Source organism: Python bivittatus, unplaced genomic scaffold (genome assembly GCF_059951505.1).
Source record: "Python bivittatus isolate LINGU-HERP-01145 unplaced genomic scaffold, Pbiv_v1 ctg000580_np1212, whole genome shotgun sequence".
Taxonomy (NCBI): Eukaryota; Metazoa; Chordata; class Lepidosauria; order Squamata; family Pythonidae; genus Python; species Python bivittatus.
In genome coordinates, this window is record NW_028277087.1 from 23,828,790 (window position 1) to 23,852,199 (window position 23,410).

General features: G+C 39.7%; 1 protein-coding gene across 1 annotated transcript in view; it reads right to left on the bottom strand.

The window, feature by feature from the left end:
• The window catches only part of AHNAK2 (AHNAK nucleoprotein 2), a 72,813-nt gene extending 69,161 nt beyond the window's left edge, over positions 1–3,652 (bottom strand). The window contains exon 1 of the mRNA XM_088149774.1: positions 3,129–3,652. The gene's annotated coding sequence lies outside the window, so the exon portion shown is untranslated. The remainder of the gene's footprint in view (positions 1–3,128) is intronic.
• Positions 3,653–23,410: the final 19,758 nt, after the last annotated feature.

Genomic DNA, 23,410 nt, shown 5'->3' on the forward strand with positions numbered 1-23,410 from the left:
TTAATGTCGAAACTAATATGATAGCTCTTTTATAACAAGTTGCTATAATAATACTTCTAATCACATCAGTTCATTTAATTGCACAGTATGCATTTCTCCATGTGAGTAAGAGTAAAAACATATAGTTGGCACCCTGTTGCTATCCCTTTAATGATCATCAGATCTGCAGGAATGATTTAAGTAAAATCAGTGTGCATTAATTTCTTTAAATGTGCTACTAAAAACAAGAGCAAGCCTGGCTGGATTATTCCCACCTATACAATTCTACATGGGAACCATCAGTGAAATCTACCAGATTCCTCAAAGGCTAAATTTGCATGATCTTGTTTTTTAAAGCCACCTCGGCTGCCAATTATGGCTGTAAGCACTTCCTCTGAATCATTTTTGAAGTGTACACAGCACAATACTTGGATGGGGGACCACCTAAGGAAAAAGTGGATAGAAATATAACCTAATAAATAAACTGCACAGATGCAGTCAGCAGGAATTAAGATCCAGTCAAGGGCATTATTTTTCCTCTGGACATGACAAGGAAAGACTCAGATACACTAAAGAGAAGCCTAACTAAAGAATTATTTCAAAACTTGCTGTGCTGTTCAAATGGGGAGAAGAGGTCCAAAAGAGGACTTCGTTTGCAGAGGTGCCTATGGATGGAGGTAATGTTGCTAGACCACCAGCTCTCATTCGGTTCCAATTATGGTTCCTTACCAACAGGAGCTAGGATGGAGATGGAACATTTTTGTCTTCCTTGTGTTCCTGGTCTCAAATCCAGCAGCTCCAGCTAGCATGGCCAACAATCAGGGTTGACAGAAAGTATAGGACATCAGGCAGATCACAAATTCTCCATCCTCTGATCTAGAGTTTGAAATGCTGAGGCTAGGATTCAGCTAACAGCAGTATATCAGAACATTAGTGCCCAATGAGCATTCAGAGTGAAAATATTTTATTGAAAAATGCCATCAGTGTTTCCTATACTAGATTTATTTTGTGTATCAAAGTAAATCTTGAGACTTAAGGTTGTGTATACTGAAATCTTGTTCAATTACCTAGGTATAAGCCCCATTAAAAGCCGCAGGACTTGCTTCTGAATAAACACCAATACAGTTACATTACATCTCAGTTTGCCCACTGAAATGAATGAGACTATACGGCTACAGTCCTTCACACAATTATCTGTGAGTAAGCCCCACAGCAGATCTATTTCTGAGTAGACATTGTGAAATTTGTGCTATTATAATTCTAAGTATATTTACCAGAAAGCCGATCTCATTCAGTTGAATGGGATTTCTGAGCTAACATTTAAATAAGCAGGCTGTGCAAATGCTTAGTGCTGGATCATTTCCAGTAAGCTAATATTTATTGCATAAATTGGCATCACATGTTTCAGTATTGCACACGGTTGTTTTTAAAATTGGGAGTGACTGTCTGCGGGGAGATACAACTGCAAAAGATCAAAATAGGTGGCCTAGATTAATTAGAGATGACATGTGTAAAGAACACAAATCTGACAAATCTGATCTTGCATTAGAAATCTCTGGGGAGTCATCACTTACAACTCCAGAAAACAAGCTGATATTCTGATTGCTGTGAGGATGAGCCAGAGGATATGTAAATCACTTGGTTAATGCAAGGACTCTCTTTGGGGAGGTGTGTACGCAGCCTGTCTCTGCATACAGAGCCAGCTTTGCACGTCCAGAAGATCCAGGAATCCAGGAGACGTATAGGCAAACCACAGCCTGAGCTCCTGGAGAGCTACTGCAGATCAGCATAAATCAGACTTGGCCACATTGGCTGGGGAACACATGAGTTGCTGTAATCCAACATATGTCATGGAACCAGCTCAGGGAAAGTTGTAGATAGGACATGCCTGAGCTAGAGGGAGGACGGATCTGACTGGGGATAAGGCTTTTTTTTTCCTTGTGGGTTTTGCATAAAGTGACTGCTGCAACCATACCTGCCACAGCCACTCTGTTTCAGAAGTTCTTTGCTTCAAGCAAGCTGTCCCAAAAGGTAGCACTTTTCTAGGGCTAGGTGAGAGGTGTTCATTTCTGTAGAAGAAACGGGTGCAGGATGCGGACCCTGCTATAGGTGGGATAGGACTAAGCTTCCAGCGTACTCCAACTGAGAATCAAGTTTGTCCTTCATTTTTTAAAGTATGTGCAGGCCCTTAGTAGCACACTGTTTTTTAAGTCATTCACATCACAGTGGTCAAAATGCTGAGAATTGACTTTTGCACACAGTAATAGGGGCTGATCTAGAAAAGGCCAAACTGGGTAAACGAGCTTCATCTATACACAGTAGATCACAGAGCTAGATTCTATACTGGGTATCGCTTCACTTCTTCTGCACGTTGGACTGTCTCCGAAAGTTACCATAAACTATTTTTTTTTTACTGTGCCCATCCTAGCCAAAAACCCCACAGAACTGGGCCAGGTTTAATAATTGGTCCACCTACAAGAGATTTAGCAGAAAGGTTTAATTCCTAAATTCAGGGGAGAAATGTATTTGACAGGAGTTAATTTATTGCACCCTTTCACTACAACTCCTTCCAAAACTCAGTCTTAAAAAAACCTCCGCCCCAGATCAGTTTCTGTAGTTTCTGTACATCCTTGTTAATGTTTTTAATCCAGCAAATCTCATTTCTAAACTACTAAGGAGGGGGGGGAAAGTACAATATCCCGGTATGATCCTTCTAGCTCTTCCCTTCCTCCAGCACTACAAAACTTAAGAGTGGGTGTGCACCATATTTCTGCGTCTTGTTCTCAGTTGGCATCTGCGGAGCACTTTACAATGGGACATGCCATCTTCTTTAGCACTGCTTACTGCATGCAGCCACACTGCTCTGCTGTAAATCCCGTGCATCAAGAAATACGTATTTAAAATGCTCATCTTGGTTTGCAACTTGGCACAAATCGTCTCCCAACAATATAAGGGTTGGGGGTGGTGAGAGAGAGAGAGAGAGAGAGACTTATTCCCCAAATGACCCCAATTTACTATATATATATATATATACAAAGTTCTGAAAAGTTGCTCTGAAGTTACAAGACATGCTAATCCCGGAACAGCCCCTCCTTTTTTCCAAGCAGACTTTAGCGAAAACTGCCGTGCAGGAGTTGAACAAAACGAACCTTGTTGCTGCCGTGTACAGCCGTGCTGAGTGAGCGGGGAATTTCTTCTCCCGTCCAAACCGCGGAGTCCCCGCCGCGCTCGGTGGCAGTTCCCGCAGCCCGTGGAAACCCAATCCCCGCTGCAGGGAGACCACAGCTGGACTGCTTCCTTCAAGCTGGAAGCCACTTACAGGTCTTGTGCCGAGGGTGAGTCACCCTCCGCCATGGAGGAAGGAGGTTGGGGCTTCGGCTGTCAAGACGGACTCTTGCCTTTAAGCCCACATTTGCAAGCACCAATGTGGGTGGAGAGAGCGAGAGGGAGAGAAGCAACGATTCCCCGCGGCTGCGAAGGCGAGGGCAGAACAACCGTCTCTTTTCCTGGGATTCGTTTCAAGGCTTGCCTGGGGCCAATGAGTCACGAATACACTTTTCTCTCACGCGCACAAACACACCCATTCGCACACAGCAGAAGATCCGCACCAACATCCTTTACGGGGAGCGCAGCGTAGCCTTCTGTTTACACGTCTACAGAAATCAGAGGCTTCCAAAGGTAATGCGGGTTCTTCTTTCTAAAAAGTCACTTTAGCAACAGCCATTCCGGAATTCAGGCTCGCTGCCTCCTCGTACTGAATCACCCCCTCTCAGACCAGCCTTTACCTGCTGCAGCCCCGTTTCACTAGCACAGTGTGTCTCAACCTTGGGAACTCTAAGATGTGTGAACTTCAACTCCCAGAATTCCCCAGCCAGCATGGCTGGCTGGGGAATTTTGGGAGCTGAAGTCCACACATCTTAGAGTTCCCAAGGTTGAGAAACACTGCACTAGGAGAATTCACATGTCCAACTACGCCTATCCTGAAAAGGCAAACGTGCATAGATGCTTGGCAATGATGAGTCCTTAAGCTACTGCTAAAGGGTTGCCTGTGATGCACGTCCTATGAATTAGCAGCATGCATCTCTTGAACGGAACAAGGCAAAAATGTTTTGGCTTCCCAGCTCCATCTCCGCTTAGCCATGCTTAAATCCCCAGGAAAGCCAGTTATTGGACAAGTCTGTTGCCCCTAACTTAAATTCCCCTCACGGGTCAATAAGACCTGGCATGATTGAACCCAGTGTTTCTCAACTTCAGCAACTTCAAGATGTGTGGACGTCAGCTTTCAGAATTCCCCAGCCAGATTTAACCAAGGTGGTTTTCCTGTGACCAGCTTCAATTTCTGAGCTTTAAGCAAGTAATTGTAAGCAGCATTTTTGTACTACAGCCCAGCACCTGGCAAATATCTTGGTCTTCCCATTTATTATTGAATGTACATGGCTGCCCGCCTCAGTCTAGTGACTCTAGATGCTAACAGTGTATAAATATATAACATAACCCAGTATAACTAAACAATATTACAATGCAGTGAGATTCCTAATAAAGCTGTCTCACAGCTCATCACTATCTATGCCTGGGCTCGGCTTGCATCCTGGCCTTAGCCCCTGAGGGAAAAGCCAAGACTTTAAAGCCTAACAGGGCCAGGGCCATCTGAATCTCAGGGAGGAATGGTGCTGTCTTGGGTTGGGCAACGCTTCCTGCAGTTGGCTAAAAAGCTGTGAACTGGTACCCAACATGTTCCTTGTTCTCTCACTACAAAACCAACTAAGCAATGGGTCCTATCTAATGGCATGGTAAGCAGGCCCTTATGGCAGTCAGAAAACAACCAAGGAATGGCAGCAAGGCATTAGAGTGTCTTGAGTGGAGGAGAAACCCAGTGGGCCAAGGAGGAGGACTAGGAGCAAATGAGAAGCTCCACAGCTTCAGAGGTGATGCACAGAACTGTCTTCACAACAGTTCCTTTGGAGTAGGAGCTAAACTGATTAACACCTGAAGTCAATCAGTAAAATGTGGAAAACATGTTGGAAGCCCTTCAGTCTCACTGAGGGCACATAAGGATGACATTTATCTTGAATTGCCATTGCACAGGGAGGGACCTTAGGACTGCAATCCTGTACAACAGCCTTCTCCAACTGGTGCTTCCTTGTGGGTTGGACCACGGCTCCCATCATCCCATCCAGAAGTGCAACCAGCTGGTCTGGCTGTCTATAATGAGAATTGCAGTATAACCTATGTGATGGGCACTAAGTTTGGTAAGGCAGTTCTCACCTACTCAGTGCATGTTCCCTTTTGGTTAAATTGTCAATGTTATTGAAGAGGTAAGTTACATGGCTTCCTCATTTTCAACTTTCTTGCATGGGATTATTCCTACAGTTGCTTCCTTATAGGTAATTTGATTCTTTTATTTAACTTTGGGGTAGTGTGGGTTATTAGGAACAGTAAAGAGTTTGCCAAAAATTGCAGCTGAAGTGCTTTCTTTAACAACTTATAACATCACCATCCAGTACTGGGCAGTTCCCACCACCTCATATGATGACATAGACTGATTCAGCTTTTAAGGGTAAAGGCCCCTGGGAGAAAAAAAGACACCTTTAGCAGAATATAGAAAAAATCCTTGCATTTTGCTTTCCACATTTAGATGCCTCCAGACCCCTCAGAATTAGGGCTTGGAAACCATAGTCCCTTTGTTTGCCAGCAACAAAATTCAGAGGTACATTGCCTTTGAATTTGGGAGTTCATGATGGGTAAATCCATCATGACTAATGATAGATCCACCCATCTTCCATGTAGGTAGAAGAAACTACTCTTTATGCAACACATACCCCCATCTGGTGCAGCCATAATTGGTGGCCTACGTGGCTTTAAAAAACAAGATCATGCAAATTTACAAATTAGTATATCAAAGTAATGTCTTTTATTCTTAATATAAGTTAAAGATATACTTTTCTCTCACACAGTATAAGTGGCCTTGTTTCCTTTCTTTCATTTATAGCCAGTCATCTCACAAATACCAACAGGCATTCTTTGGGTTAGTGCATGACAGTGGAAATATCTATCCTTAGATATTTAAAACATTTCATCCCTTAAACTCTTCATCCCCCCCAAAAGTGAAAAAAGGACTGAAAAAATAGCCCTGCTAACTCTCATAAACATAAAAGGGGTACCATAGCCATCTGTAAGACACCACAACAATGTCATGAAGTCTGTGCAAATGATGCATGTGATGTCAATTGCCCCATCACCTCCCTCTCAAAGCCCATGTGTACTGCAGATTGTATACTTAAAGCCACACTGCCTGAATTTACCATGACATTAGTGCAAACCCAAACAAGCCCATTTTGGGCTAGTGCTTTCTTACAGCTCTTCCAGAAGACTTGAATTCAGAGCAATCTCTAGGGGAGGAAAGTTCCACTACCATACATTGATTTAAAAAAATGCCTCCTGCATGCCCTTGGTGACTTAAAGGAGTCTTCCAGGAGCCTCTGTAAGGATGGTGTGTATGTTAGAAAAGTCAAAATAGTGGCCATGGCTGCATGACAAAACCTTGCCTCAATTTTTGCAGTGCTTTGACTGCGTAGCTGTGACCACCACTTTGATTTTTTTGACCCTTGTGCAGATGGCCCTGAAATGCTCTTGGAGAAATATTAAGGAGTCATTTGGTATGCTGCAAATTTGCATAGTCATGTTTTTAAAGCCACTTAGGACAGAGATGATGGCATCTGAGGGCGCTGAGTTTCATTAAAGGAAACACTTCACCCCAACTTGGACATTTCCCTCTCTCCCAGATTGGGCTGATTTTTCTCACAAAGCCTCCCCAAAAGGTTTGCTTTGTTTAATGGCATTATGATGCCACCAGCGGCACCTATGTAGCCCTTCAAAGGCCAAAGAGAGAGCTCAGTGTACTGTATTGTTACATATATAAGTTGCCTGCTCTTAGTTTATGACTTAGTGTTATATATAAATCAGGCCACTATGGCTTGTTCAGTAAATTATGTTTAAAAGAAACAGTGGCTTAGCAGGAAGTGTGAACCCAACCGTTATAAACATATGGGCAAGCACTCAGTAGCTAAGATTATGACAATATAGCTTGATGTCAATTTTTGTACAATGAAGATTTTACATCCTGTATAATTTTTTTTTTAATCCAGGATACTTTTTGTGTTGCAGAAGACTGAACACAACTAACAAATATCATTTGCGCTTCTCTAACCCACTTAAGCATTTGTCTGATAATCCAGTTATGGAGGCCAGGGTGGAAATTGTTCCAATAAAACCTTGAATAATTCAGTGTTGTCATGAAGTGTTTGAATTTTAACTCCTATCATCTCTACCCATGCTGACTGTGAAGCATGGTGATTGCAGTGTCAATAGTTATGAAGAACACAAGGGTTAGGGAGGACTGTTCTAATAATAATTTATAAAGAACTCTGTTGGATGAGACCAAACCATACTCAATTTCATTTAATGGGTCAACCAGTCAAAAGAAGTGCTTTGCAAAGCATGTTAATGCAGGTGAAGCATCACTTCTCAAACTTTTAAAACAACTGTGTCCTTTGGAAAGTTGGGTGTGACTGCTTTAAAGGCTAACCCTGGCTGTCTGCATGTGCACATGCATATACAATCACTTTCCTTTGCTGGAGGCCTCAGTGGAAACACTGCTTGTGTGCGTGAAGGCACACACAGGTAACCAGGGCAAGCGGCTGCATGAGCCTTCCAAAGGACATGGTTGTTTTCATGCTTCAAGGAGGGATGCTTCATCTGCACTGACAAGTTTTGTGAATCACCCCTTTCAAATCCTTTGCACAGCCCCCCTCATAATGAACATCAACAAGCAAGGCATGAAGGCCATGGGTCTCCCCCCTTTTGCTCCCTGCCAATTGCCAGTCCAAAAATTTATTCAGAACTTGGAAGCAGCATATACCCATCAGGATTAGTAACCATGTATTGACAGCAATTTATTGGCTTGGTTCTGGACCTGTTGCATTCTTTTAAACTCAACAATTGAAGATTTGAGATCTGTTCTATGAAGTTCAGTTAACAGTGGAACCCAGAATCAGGCTATTGCATTCACTTTAAATATTATTGTGATTTCAGGCAGGGTGGGTTGGCAATGTATCCAAGCTACTAATAAGTGAGAAATGTTGCTGAGCGTTTGCAGGAACTGGTTTGTTCAAGTTTACTTCAAGCTTTCCTATAGTGATTTCCCCTTTAGGGAAGGGGAGGGATCATGGAAGATTAGTATCTTTGTGATTAGTAAAGTGCCAGAAGCAAATCAGGTTCAGGAACATCATCTTGAAAGAACTACAGCGCTGAAGCCTTTATCCCACCCAAAGTGCAGTGTGAAACTGAGAAAATACCAACCTGTGCAAAGTGAAAACATAGCATTGGTATCATTTGCCAATTCTTATAATAGAGCAGTAATTCTCAAACTTGGCAACTTTAAGACATGTGGACTTCAATCCCAGAATTCACCAGCCAGCATGCTGCTGGGGAATTCTGGGAGTTGAAATCCACATGTCTTAAAGTTGCCACGTTTGAGGAACACTGTAATCGAGTGATAGGTTACAAGGGACAATAATAAATAGTGCTTATTCTATTCTGAAATACATTTCTTTGGTATCAGGGAAAATGCTTCCTAGTTCAGATTGCTACTTTGCCGTACTCTCTCTCTCCCCCCTGAATTATGTAATTTGGAAACCCAAATTGGAATGTATATATGAGCGCATAGTTTGTTTTCATGCTAAGATATTGTAAAGCATAAATTGTGCATGCAAAAGACCCTGGATTCTCCCTTGGGCTCTCCAGCTTCTAATATTCCTAATATTTTTAACACAACCATGTTGGCTGCAGGATTTTAGGGTCCCCTGACAAGAGGCGCTTTGCAGTGCCTCTTGGGGAAGACCCGTCTCTTTCTTGCCACTTCACTTCTTCTTTCTCTGTGAGCAAAGTCCAAGGGCAAGAGGAAATGAGCTTATTCCCACTACTTGCTCCTGTCACTGGATTCTTGCAGAGATATTTAGCCAAGTATACTGTATGTCAGAGATTGGCAATAGGAGCCTTGCTCTAGTGTGGGCCTCAGCAAGGGCCTGGTGAAGCCTGTGATTGTCTTGCTTGCAAAATTAGAAATCATATTTCAGACTTTTTTTTTTTAAATGCTGATATCAAATAGGGAGAAATTGACATTCCCAGAGAAATCATTATGTTTCTCTCCAGCTACCTTATAGGTTATTGTTGTGGAGAAAAATGCGAAGAAGGGATGTTAATTTTTATCTATCCATCTGTCGATCTGTCTATCAATCAATCAACTCTGGGCAGCGTATGTACACCAACTGGAACTTTTAGAGGAAAGATGGGATATAAATCTAACTAATCATAGATAATAAAATCTGGTTTCTGTTTGGCCAATGCCTGGTAACCTCAAAAGAGGATCCCATGTTAAGGCTGATATCAGTGTTCAGAAACTTCATTTGTAGCAGATTGGCCCAATGTAGGATTTTTATCACACCAACCCCTAAGCACGGTATACTTTCCAGGCTCGCTTTAATGGGGTGATTTTTATTTTTTGCCATAAATGATCTCGGACATTTCTCTACATTTGCCTGTAGTAACTTAAAATTATCTGGGGTGATCCTGCTGTGACTAGATTAGAGACACTTTTTGCATAGAATAGGGTTAGCATGTTGGGGTAAGACTGATCTTTGGTTGTTCTTGTGGCATACTGGTCAAAATATTCCAAAATGACTGAATATTGAAATACCCACAATGGAGAAATGGATTGTGAAGATGGCAGAATTAGCAGAGATAGCAAGACTGACCTGTTTGGTCAGAGATAAAATAAGTACTTTTATAAATATTGAAAACCTTTTATGAACTTTTTGCTGAAAATGGAAAAAAGTGAAATGGTGATTTCTGGATCTGATAATTGAAAAAGGATTGAATAAGGGGCTGAAGGGATGATTGGAGGGAGGAGGGATAATGAGTTTGTAACTGCTATAAAGAAGGGTGGAAGTCATTTCTTTAGTTATCTAACTAAAACTATTTAACTGCATTGTTTTCTGTACTTTTTCTTTTCTCTTTTCCTTATATATTTCTGTATTTGTATTTTATCTATGTACAAACTCTTATAAAAATTATATTAAAAAATTCCAAAGTGACTGGTAAAACACAGGTAAAGCTATTGTAATAATAAATTCATGGGTAGCATCAGTAAATCAGTTCAGTGATTCAACACAGCAGTTAAGCTGGGTTGTGAACACCAAAAGCAATAGACCTTGGAAGATTACTCAGGTTGCTACTAGAGATTTATTACTGGAGATTATCTATGCCCATGAATTTACCTTATTTTTTAAGCTGTTTAATGTGGTGGCTTCACCCATCAGCACATGCTGGTACATTCAATGTTTTTAATTAGTGCTAGACAGAGAAATTCTGTATTTTTTCTTCTATGACTTTGCACTGAGTTTAAAGAAAGAATATTTGCTTTAGAAATTCCTTTCAAAGGGTAAGAACATTTTGGAGAAATTCTTCTGAATGAAGTATGGTGTTCTTGCTCTTCATTATGCTGTAGCCAAGGATGTCTGTGAATGTTCTCTTTTGTTGTAAAGTCAACTTTCCAGCCATATGCCACCTCCCTGGTGAATCCTAAGGGAAGACAATAGGCAAAAACTCCCCCACTGGACTTTTTCAGCAATTGTGCTATTGTCACCACTATGGAGAATCCGGCTTTTAGTAATTTAGTGTAATTATCCACTCAGTTTCTCTGCCCCCAATTTATTGGAGAATCTGGAAAGGCCATTTGTGCCCAGTTCTAGTTTTAACTATACAATTAAGGCTTTCGGACCTGTCCTGAACTGCTCACTGTTTGGTTTCATTAAAACCAGTCTGAACACAAAACTAGTATCAGTTATGGTAACTATATTACTGCATTATTAATTTTATATACTGTATGCTAAAAGAGTTCTCTTAAATATGAAGAACTAGGGCACGCAATAATTAACTTATGCTCTGAAGTGGTAGAGCCCAAACAACAGTTTCATTGCACAAATCTTATTTACTTACTGAAATCAATTAATGAGTTATGACTTTTCTTCTGACATTAAAGGCCTTGCCTGTTGCCTTCTCATGACTGGGAGTCTGTCATTCAAAGCGGCCACCTGCAAATTCATCCACGGATTTTGGAAATCTAGATCTGGTGTTTATAGATTTGCCGCTGGCTGTTGTGCATTCCAGTGCAAAGCTGAGTCATATGTTCTCCAGCAGTGGAGACAAGGTCAGTGTGATGGAGCCAGAGTAATTAAAGGAATTACTGATATGACCTTTTTAACATTTATGTACCACTGGCAGTGAATTATCTACTGTATAAAATACAGGAAATGGCACAGTCATTAGGCTTGATCAGAAGTGCATAATTTGAGTTTCTGTGTTTCCAGGGTGGCATAAAGCCTCCAAAAACCTGGAGTGTAAGCTCTCAAGGTCTACAAAAAGTTACCAAATTGTAACTTAATACAGTAGAAGGGAAAATTTGTTAAATACCTGTCTAAAGGATAATAATTAACTATATTTAATTTTAATTACACTGAAGTATAAATGACCTTAAACCACATTCTGTTTTGTTCGGGTCCGATAGTTCTTGGACCAAAAAAAAGTTTGCCCCTGGTGGTTCTCAGATCAGAAAAAGTGGGCTAAATTGATCAAAGTGATCAATTCATCACTTGTGAGCTAAATTGAACAAAGAACTAAACCAAAGTGTATATGTACATATGTACATGTCCATCTCTCTGTCTCTCTCCAACATTTTTGGAAGTAGTTTGCCATTGCCTGCTTCCTAGGGCTGAGAGAGAGTGATTGGCCCAAAGTCACCCAGTTGTCTTCATGCCTAAGATAGGACTAGAATGCATGGTCTCCAAGTTTCTAGTATTGTGCCTTAACCACTACATCATCACAGGAAAATATTATTTCATAACTTAGATTATTAACTGTTGCAGGATTCAGTTTATCTTTCTGGATTTTGCTGGATGCACCACTGTATGAGAAGGGGAAACGTAGGAATCACGATGAGATCACTGTGCCAAATTAGAGTTTCCAGAATTCCTTGGAAGGAACCGATTAAGCTGCAAGGGATCTCACATGCTCCTGCTTCCTTCCTTCTCCTTCCACCTGCTTTTACTAGGCATTTCAAACCTTGGGAGTTGAAGTCCATATGTCTTAAAGTTGCTTTAAAGCAACGAGAATTCTCTCCAAATCACTGAAGTGGAATCTGGTCCATTTCAAAGTCTTTTGAGTAATTTGGAGATAAATGGGGAGGCAATGTATCTATTAAAAGTGATTCTCTGGCAATTTTCTGTTTTTGGAATATGCCTGTTCAGGAAGATGAAAGTACAGTTTTTAACACATCTCACTTCCAATCACAGGGAATGATTTTATCAGTGCTCTTCAATCACAGTGGAAAGAATATTGAAATACCATGTCAGGTTACTACTTGTCCTGCACTCTTGCTAGTTTTCCCTTGTCAGTAGGAACATTTTGAAAAATTGTGTGGTGGAGTTTTGGAGTCTTTTGACCTATGATTCATGTTCTTAAAATTATGCAAATCCTAAGCAGGTAATACTCTAAGAAACAATATTTCTCTGTGATGAATTTTCAGCTCATCTATGTATATATCTGTGTCTATCCCTATACCTAAAATTCTTAACCTGGTCTGAAATCAATGTCTTGATATTTTTTATTTATGCTTGCTGTGAGGCTGTCTTGAAGATTTACTTTGGTTAATAGTGTTACATAGTGAGTAGTGAACAATAGACTTCTCCAACTTGGTATCCACCAGATATACTAGATTCCAACTTTTGTAAACCTCAATCTTTGGCCATGCTGGCTGGATATGATAGTTGCAGCCTGAAGAGCAGGTTTGGAAAGATTTCTATTCAACCTGGGTGGGTAATATTTGAGGGGTTAAGGGCCAAACTCAGCTTCATGATCTTCCAAAGAGCTGCAGGAGATCATCTTGTATTAAGGTGACCTAACTGAAAAGGGTGGAAACAGTGTGTTTTTAAGCAAGTTTGGAACTTTTTTTTTAGAAGTTTGCTTCTAAAGGCTTCCCACTTCCATTTCCTTCCTTTAAATATGCCATTTTTTAAAAAAAAAAAACACCCTGAAATCAGACTAAAAAAGGGTGGGGGGATCTAAATGTGGGAATGAAAATTCTATTTAATTTTGAATTTTAAAAAATCGAACAACTGAAAAATTTTCAGAGGATAATATTCGCTTGAACTATATACCTATTATATGGAAGTTGACAACTGGACAATGTAAATGGATTCTCTGTGCCCTTACTATGGCCCAAAAATTGATACTGCAGCATTGGAAAGATAAATGTATGACCCCATTCGCTAAGTGGATTGAAGACCTGATTGCACTTGCCACTTATGAGTGGATTGCCTATAGATGTAGACTTTGTATGGACAAGTATAATGAAATATAGGACTCATTTATACAAAATACAGTTGGTTAAAAAAACATGATAGTCATATAAGTGTATTAGAAATATATACGTACTTGAATAATATTTGCAGTAGATAAGTATATACAGAATTGTAACTGTTTACTGTTATAATGACGTATATCACACTATGTTTTTTTCCTTTGTATTTCTTTCACTTTTTTGTTAAAGTACTTTTTATTGTTTTTTTTCTTCTCTTTGACAGTATATGTATTTCCATCGTAATTATCTTTGTGTTTTGTTCCTTTCCTTTTCCTTTGTTATTATTTTAAAAGCAATAAAAATAAATTAAAAAAACTGAAAAATTGCTTTATACGAAAATTTGTTACCATTTTAAAAACACACAAACAGTTTATAGTAAACACTTTATGTAATGCAGTGATTCATTCCAATTTGGTAAAAGGTGTAACTTCACATCCTCATTAGATAGACAGGATCTCCTCTGTAGTGGCACCCAAAGTACTGGCTATCCACTTTTTTTTTTTTAGATTTTTTTATCCTGCCTTTATTATTTTTATAAATAACTCAAAGTGGCAAACATACCTAATATTCCTTCCTCCTCCTATTTTCTCCACAACAACAACAACCCTGTGAGGTAAGTTGGGCTGAGGGAGAGTGACTGGTCCAAAGTCACCCAGCTGGCTTTTGAGTAAACTTCACGGTAATCTTGACTAGGGAAGGCTCTGAGGACTGCAAAAACAGGCCTCAGGGTTCCCAAGTTCCCATTACTAATTTATAAAGAACTACAGTGCCTATATATAGTATCACTCTGTCAGTAAAATAAAACAAAAAATATAATTTTTAACAGTAGTCAGTTGGGGAAGGAGGGTATCAGATGTTCAGACTTAGGGCCGACTTGCATTGAAGGAAAAGGAACCATCTTCCATCGATCACCTTTTGGCTCTTTTCCCATTCTGTCTCCCATCTCAGTGATTTCATGAAGTACAGAAGGTAAAAAAAGAAAAAGGAAATGGAAAATATTGTATATGTGTATGTGTCAGAGAAAGGGAAGGAATCTCTCTCTCTGGTGACTTCTTTGAGAATGGTACAAAAAGATTTTAACTTAAGCAACTTTTCAAAATATGGATCCAACTGAAATTGCTCAAGAAATCATGTTGTTGATCTAACTAAATATATATGGGCTAAATACTGGTCTACTGGCCAAAAAATATTGCCTTCTCCAAATCATATTAAAGGGATAAGCTTGTGATTTCATTTATTTATGTATCACCAGCACTGCATGAGGCACTTTATAGAATGAGATAAAGCTAATGAAGAAAAAAGAGTTCCCAGGAGAATATTGTTTAATGATGTAGGTCATTGTTTCTCAACGTTGGCGAAGATGTGTGGACTTCAACTCCCAGAATTCCCCAGCCAGCATGGCTGGCTAGGGAATGCTGGGAATTGAAGTCCACACATCTTTAAGTTGCCAAGATTGAGAAACCCTGATATAAGTGGTTGGATTGATGAATAAGTGTCATGGCACCCCATCCCTGACCCGAGTTTTCACTCATCCTATCTCAATGCATTTCTGACAGAGAAGATTGTGGCATCATTGGTGCACACCGTGGCTGTTTCACGTCTGTTTTAATTCAATGATGATCTAATAAGGGTTCCTGATTCCTCTTTCTAGTTCTAGTTCAGAACAGTGCTTTTAAGGCAGTTCTGGAGTTCCATGCTATTCTCATGCCTCGTTATGGCGCAGAGCTCTTCACTGGCTCCCTATTTGAGCCAAAAACCAGTTTACAAACTGGTGCTTGTGTTTAGGGCCCTCCAATCACCTCATCCCCACTCACATCTGGCCTTATTTTTCCTTACAATCCTGTTTGGTCCTCACATTCCTCTGAGCAGGGCCTTTTTCTGTTCTTCCTCTAGGACAGTGTTGTCCAAACTTGACCACTTTAAGATGAGTGGACTTCAACTCCCAGAATTCCCCAGCCAGCATTGGCACACATCTTAAAGTGGCCAAGTCTGGACAACACTGCTCTAGGACCATTATCTCAGGGATTTCAAGGACCTGGCCTGGTGACTCTGGAATCAGCTCCCTCCTTTCTCTTTTTCTCTGTGAAGGTTTAATGACCTTTAAAAGGGGATTATATATCTCTTTTTATTTTATTAGCAGGATAGCCTAAGTCCTGGTTATCCCCCTCTATGCTCATTAATCTTGACTGTTCCTGGTTTAGTATCTGTTTTATTTTAACTCCAGATGTGTATATGGTTGGTCATATTGCAGAGCATTCTTTTAAATATGTATGGTTGTTGTGTTTGATTTATTTTAGTGTTAATATGTGTTTATTGTTAAACTGTAAACTAATGTTAATGGATTTTTAAAAAATTACAGTCTTTCTCTAATTTGTACTGTGCCTTGGTAAAAGGCATAGTCATCATCATTGTAATCCAAAACATTTGAAAGGCACTAGCTTGGGAAAGGCAGGTCTGAAACAAAGCATTAACTGCTGAGGCTTCTTAGTGGACCTAACAGCACGCACAGGTCATGCCTAGAATGGCAGTCAGGTTGCTTTCATGACAGGAAACTGCTCTCTCCTCTCCTCATGACCTTAGTCTTCCATGTCTTCCTACATTCCCACTGGATACAGTGGGAACTGGTTCTGAGGAATATGCAGGCCACAAAGAAAGATTACAGAAAGCACCACCTCATTTTTTTGTGGGCGTGAATAGGCTGGGAAGATTCAAGGATGAGAATATCATTTGGTTTTTTTGGACCTAAGGCAGTATTCAGTGGAGTGAATTCACAGTACAGTAATGTGTTTGCAACCATCAAAGGCTGTCCATAACCATATGGAGTTCTGCCTGCTTATGATGTGGAACAAAGGTGCCTTTTGGTATAAAACAATGTATCTAAAATAGAAGGCTCAAGCTGTAGCTTTATTTGGAAAGCTTGTTAAGTTACAGCTGAAAAAAGCCATGAGAATTTAGCCAAAAAGAACCCAATACCTCCTTCCTATCAGGATATTTAATAGAGCCTCCATGTTCAGAGTAAGTGAATACCAGAAACTGGAAAAGAGCAATGGGGGAAAGGCCATTGTCTTCATAGCCTGCTATGGAGTTTTCTGGAAAAATATGGTTAGCTACTTGGAAAAGGAAGAGACAGGATTTGATGTATTTTTCAACTACCTGTATCTCGAATAGGGGCAGGCAATTATATGCCTTCAAGATCATTTGCACTACATCTCCCACAACTGTTTGTCACTGCTGGGTAGCTGGGGTTGGGAGAAATTGAAGTCTATTTAAGAGTGTCTAGAATACGTATCCGTAAGTATACAGAATACAGTTCTCCTCAGGTCGAGAGTCTGAGTGTCAACTGAATGGGCAACCCAACGCTCTGTCTTTGATTCAGTGCTTGTTTTCCAGCAGCTGACAATCTGGCTCAATTTGTGTCTCGCTTGATTGATACTATCTTTGTTACATAAACTGAAGTTTGAGATTATCCATGTCATGCTACATTCTATATTCACCCCTTGCTTCATCACCCTGTCCCTAAAACTGAAACTAAACAAACATACACTGCCACACCCATCTTTAAAATGAGACATTGTCCCATGCCCAACTCTCTCATGGCTTATTTATTACATTACTCACAAGGGTGTTCCATAAAAAGGAAAAATTGCATGCGTTGGCATATATTAGTCGAAATGGCATACAGTGTAAAGCCTATAGCTAGAGCTGAATCTACTCTGTATTCAGGCCAATAATTAAAAATGTAATCCATGATTAGCTCTCCTTATGCAACAAAAAGGCTTGGTTTCTGTCTAGACAAATGAATATTTTTAGAAATCTTATATAATTCTGCAGGTTGATGCAGAGAAGCAAAGGAATAGGACACTGAAATAGTAGATTCTAGCTACTAGAATGTTTTTAGTCTTTTCAGTATGACTATATAAAAGCTGAGATGTAAAAGTTTACTTCTGCAGTTAGTACACATTGTAGTTTTCTTGTGCTTCCATAATAGAGAAAATATCTATACAACGGATATTCTCTCTTTAAGTCCATTGTACCCACATACTTCCGGTTTCAACAAGTCCCCCACCCAGTAGAACAGGTTGTTGGAGTACACAAAAGGCTACTGGTAGGAAGCAGTACAGTAAAAAGGGTCTTACCTTCCACTGGCAGGAACATGCAGCCAGGAAAAGCAAACTCATAGTCATTAGTCATAGAAAGGATACTTCCCCCTCCCTATTTATGCTGCAATTAATCAAACAGAGCAATTGTGATAGAACAAAATCTTTCAACAACCTGTTCAGAATCTAAGGGGCAATTAACCATATTTTAAATGTAAATAAAATTAAATCCATGGGCTGTATTTGGACCCATAATTATGATAACCTCTATTTTGTCCCTAAGATATATTTACCAAGCTTTGCTGATGATATTACTCCTATAAATAGCCATATTCCATTGTTATGCTGTAACTAGAATGTTTATGTGAAGCAGAAAAAGGCATTAGCCATCCCACATAGACCGTGTGGCCTAATGAAGTCTGGAATTTGATTAAGTTAATCAATTCAACAGTGTTTTTAAGATCAAATAAATTTTTTTCCCCCAAAACATTTGTGCTGAAGAACGATGTTGCAGCATTACAAGACTGCATGATAAAATGAGTATTTCAACTTGGTCTTATTTATCTATTTACTTTAATTACAAAGAAGATAAAGAGTTACAAGGCTTGTTCATGGATATTCAGGGTGCTGACAGCAAGTCTGACTCCTGGAAAAACAAATGATGGATTTGAATGATATTTGCACAATATTTGCACACACATGCATACATTCACAAGAATTATTCTAAATTTTGTCACAGTATTTGAGGCATTATTAATAGTGATGTAATCAGGTTATTAGGAGAGAAGGCCACTGCTCGGGGGTTATATTTGGACAATCTCTGTCATCTCCAGCTAAAAAAAACCAGATAGCAGGCAACAAGAAATCTTTTTGAAAATTGTTTTTAATCCATTCAATAGAGAAAGATCCTTATTTGAAGCCTTGGAAAACCTCTACTGTACTACTCTGTACAGACAATGCTAAAGTAGATAGACAAATCAGTCCATTTGGTAAAAAGGCAATGCCCCATCTTCCTAATTACGTGGCTTTGAATGAGGATTTGTCTAAACTCTCATGCTTGGCTGAAGTTTAAATTTACTGTAATTTTCTTGGAGAATAGAAGATAAGATTTCTCTCATGGCACTACACATTAAACAGATTACCTATGAAATGGAACATAACCCAAACTTTTTTTGTTGTACCTTTAATTGTGCTAAATTTGGGATTAATTTCTTGGGACACATTTTTGCATGGGATTTTTTGCATAGGAGGAATAGATGGAAAGTGGATGTGCGTTCTAAAATCTGTATCAAAACAGCACCAGGCTTTTTGAAGACTTAAAGCAGTGTTTCTCAACCTCAGAAGCTTTAAGATGTGTGGACCTAAACACTAGAGGATTCTTTCTTGGTACTCTTTGGAATGACCAGTGAAGCCATATGACAACATGTGGTCATAAGGCTAGTCCTGAAAGCACTGGAGAAGAAGCTTACAGAACTTCAAAAAACTAAGTACTGCTCTAACAGGGCTTTTATCTTTGGACCATCTTGCATATTTTAGGAAATAAGTAAACCCCCTGTTTATTCCTGTTATCAGGGGTGGGGAAGAAGGAGAGCAGAAGGATAAACAATGACTGAATTTCCTTCTGGCTAGTATTTACTCTGCCTTGGATCTAATTTGCTCCCAGCAGGATTCATGGCACCCCCAGCCTCTCCCTTTTTTCCTTCGAGAAATTCTTAACTCCTGGTGACTGCCCAGACTAGTCCCTGCAGTTTGCCATTACCTTCTTCCCAGGGCTGAGAGAGAGCAACTGGCCCAAAGTTCCCAAACTAGCTTTGTGCATAAGGCGGAACTACAACTCACGTCTCCCAGTTTTTAACATGGTGCCTTAACCACTACACCAAACTGGCTCTCCATTAACCCCTAGTGTACACTACAAGCATTTGGTGAATATTTCCATTTTCTTTCTTAGCTTTTTCTTTTCTAGAAAATAAGGATGATTCTGTTTCCTAGCATCTTTCTATCAAGATTAGTGCTGGGAACTACAAATTCCAGAGAGTGGCACCATCATTATGAACTGAGGGACAGCTCTCAGAAAACTTATGAACCCCCAACCCCCCAATTGTAATGTGTATTCATACTGACACAATTGGGCAAATGTCATTTTTGCCTTCAGTCCTTGAAGTTTGTTTCCCTCTGAAATGAACTACAGAACATTCTCAGTTCTTTCCTTAATCAGTAATACTTTGATTCACAGATTTATGACAGAAAAAACATTACATGATCACAGGGTAGAGGTTTCACCAGTTTGGAATTAGTTTTAATGTTAAATGGATGAAGTGAAAACATCCAACAGCCATTCTGCAATTTAACACACATTAAGGGATCTGTCCGTCCTTGCCAATAGTATGAATGGTGAACCATGCCTGACAGCAAGTACACTAAAATGTTCCATCAGAACACAGCAAGAGCCAGATCCAACTGGAATGTCACAAACCTTCACAGTGCCATGGAACAGTGCCATAATCATCAAGTTATGTTTCAGAGTCAATGGGGGTGGGGGCAAACAACGAGATATGTGTAATGACATCATCATGCAAATGCCATGTCTTATGTTCTTGGATCAAATGTCATAGTACAAGTTATATAGCTAGCATTTTCATGTTGAAGTCATCATGCAAATATTCATTTTGTTGTCATTGCAGTTTGTTAGACTATGTTGATAATATACGCTGAGTATTTTTGATCGTAGTGAGAGAGAAATGTGCTAAATAACTATTTAATTAGTGCATTCTGCATGACATTCTTCATGTTTTCCCTCAAGATCTGTCCAAGATATTCTGCTGCAAATGATACTTTACAATCTCCCGTATCAAGATGAACTATCCCCAAACTGTGTGGGGCAGAAAAGCACCCTTTCCCTATGCCTGGCAGTAAATAAACCACTACTACCAACAATTTAATTAACTAACAACTTAATCTGCTGCTTACTGTTGAGATTCACAATGTACTCCTGCCCCAATCTAGTGAATGGCCAGGTCACTTTTCTTCTCTGTCTCATGTTTTCTCTTTTCTCTCTTACGTTCAAAGTAATTCTCCACTACTACTCCCCACCACTCTTGCCTCACTTTTTCTTGGAGATACACATTTTAATGCAAGCTCTAGGCTCTTTAGATCATGTCTTTCTATGACTCACTCTTTCCACTGGTCTCTTTTGATTATGAACATGTGGGCAGATACTGTCTTTATTTCATCACAGTATACTGCAGAGCTATTTTTGGCCCTTCATATATGTATTATTAATAATATGATGTAGCATCGAGCATTGGAATGTTTCATATGCTCCACTTGCTTCACATATTCTATCGTATAGTGCAGAATTAATGCAGCATCAGGGGTTGTGCAATATGGAATGTGAAGCTTGTGTTATATGTGTTTTATGTGTGTTATGTGTTTTATGGTTTTTATATTTTTAAAGCTGCACTGGGGTGGCATTAATTTCGTTGTACAAGTTGTACAATGACAATAAAGAATTCTATTCTATTCTATTCTATTCTATTCTATTCTATTCTATTCTATTCTATTCTATTCTATTCTATTCTATTCTATTCTATTCTATTCTATATTCCGGTTCAAAAAGCACCAGAAGACCTCTTCAGAGCTGAGCCCAGTAGCAGACTTAAGCAAGTAACATACAGTGCTGATTGGCTAGACTGTACCCCTTTGGGCTGAAGGTGAAGAATCTTTTTTGAGTATTTCCTTGATTTTTTTTAAATGAAATTTTTCACAGATTTGTGGGCAGAGAAATTGGGAGGAAAATTTCCTGATTTTCTTAGTGGTGACAGTAACACTGGAAAAGGGGGAAACCCTTTCCTTCTGATGTTTTTCCTTAGGATTTAATTGGAAATTTGGAAGCCAGGGAGATAGGAATTGCTGCAGAGATGGCAGCACCTAGGACCTCTATTTCAAGAAATCCGTAACAGATGATAGTACTGTACAATGAAAGGCAGCATGTTCACATATGCCCCTTGTCCATCTAAGTAAGAATGGGAATCTTCCACCTATTTCTCCAAATTTCTCTTCTTCTTGAGATAATTTCTAAACCTAATTCTTTTCCATTAAACTGAATAAGACCTGATAGGAAAGAAAATGGATGCGTAGGATATGAAGGCAATAACTCTTCTACTGTTGCTTCCCAGTATTTGAGAACTAGTACTGAGTGATATTCTGTCTCCAAGCCAAAGGATTCTGTTTAGTCATTTTGATTAGATTGAGAGTCCAACCTTTCTCTTCCACCATGAATTTCTCAAATCCTTTTTTGAAATCATACATGACAATAAGTAATTCAGTAAATTAATGGATGCACTGTAAAAATGCTGTTTCTTCCAGTTTCCCGAGATGATTCTGGATTCTAGGATTAAGAGAAGTGCACAAGAAAAACATATACCCATGTGTAGAGTCCTAAATCCTGCACAGAGAAACCTGGGCATAGAAGGCATAAACAAGTTTGGGGACAGTCCAACTTCCCTGATCCATTCACTGAATGTATCTACTTCAGGACAAATTGTTTGCTGCAAGTTAAATCTGTAGATTTGTTTAGCTCAAATGGCTCTACTTTTTTCCATTGATGAATTCAATTTTTGACCAAATGTGAGATTAAAAAAACAACAGCATAAAGGAAACCACCCTTACCTCTGACAGATTCTGTTCCCTACCTATCCACTGGCTTAATCTTCATTCAGAGCCCACCTGCAGTGCTGTTTACATCCTTCTGCCAAGGCCTGTTTACCTTTCTTTAAGAGCCAAGTTTCGAAGTCTTCCAGATTTTTTTCCTGGACCATCCACCATTACTTCTGATTTAAATCAAGGGAGATACCAAGGTGACCAGCATTGGATTTCTTTTCATCCCATCATGGGACAGATGATACTTTTAATCAGAGCTTGAGGCTGCAGGCAGTTTCATATCATGCAAACCCAAACAGCTGGGTTTCAGCAAAAACAGTATTTTGGACAAGCATGCCTTGATGATGCACTGATTCTTCATAGTCAGTCTTACTTTTTAGAGGTATGCTTTGAAAAAAATAAGCATACACAGCTCCAAATAGAAGGTAAATTTACTGACTGGGCAGGTCCGGTTCTAGGAATGGGGGGACCCAATGCAAGGCCAGGTTTCAAGACCCTCCCACCCACAAAAGCCTAGATTAATATTGCAGGAGGATTCCTACAAAATGAGATGCAAAATACCCACTCTCCCTCACCAGGCAAACGGGCAGCAAATGAGATGGGAAGGGGTTTGTTTGGCCTGCTGCTGCTGCTAAAGTTCCTAATACATGCCCCCCTTCTCCCGCAAAGGGACAATGGCAGGGCAATGTACAAGGGGCAATGTCTGGCCTGGGCAGTGGGGTGGTGGCCCAGCTAGGCATTGGCTGTGCACTGGCTGGACTGCGGCAGGCACAAATCTAGAGAACCCATTAAAATACCAATGAAATGAGGGAGCCAAAGAAAAATGGACATGTTGATAGAAAGAACAGTGATGAGGAGTGCTTTTTTTTAACAGCTAAATGCACCTTCAACTAAGGAAAAAAAATATAAAGAGAAATATTATATGTGTTCAGTTAAAATCTATACAGACTACTGCCGATCTCTCTCTCTCTCCCCTTTTCTGCAACTATTGAGAAACTTTCTTGGTTTAGCAAAATTCTGGAGTTCTTTAATGTCTCTGTCACAGTGACATGGCCTGCAGAATACATCATGGCCATCCTTTTGAGTTGTTATAAATATAGTATAAATATTTTGTCACATAATTAAAACGAAGTCTTTGGGCATTTTGGATAACCAGTGTGATTCTCAGAAAACACGCCCGCCTCTGCCTCTCTCAATCTTT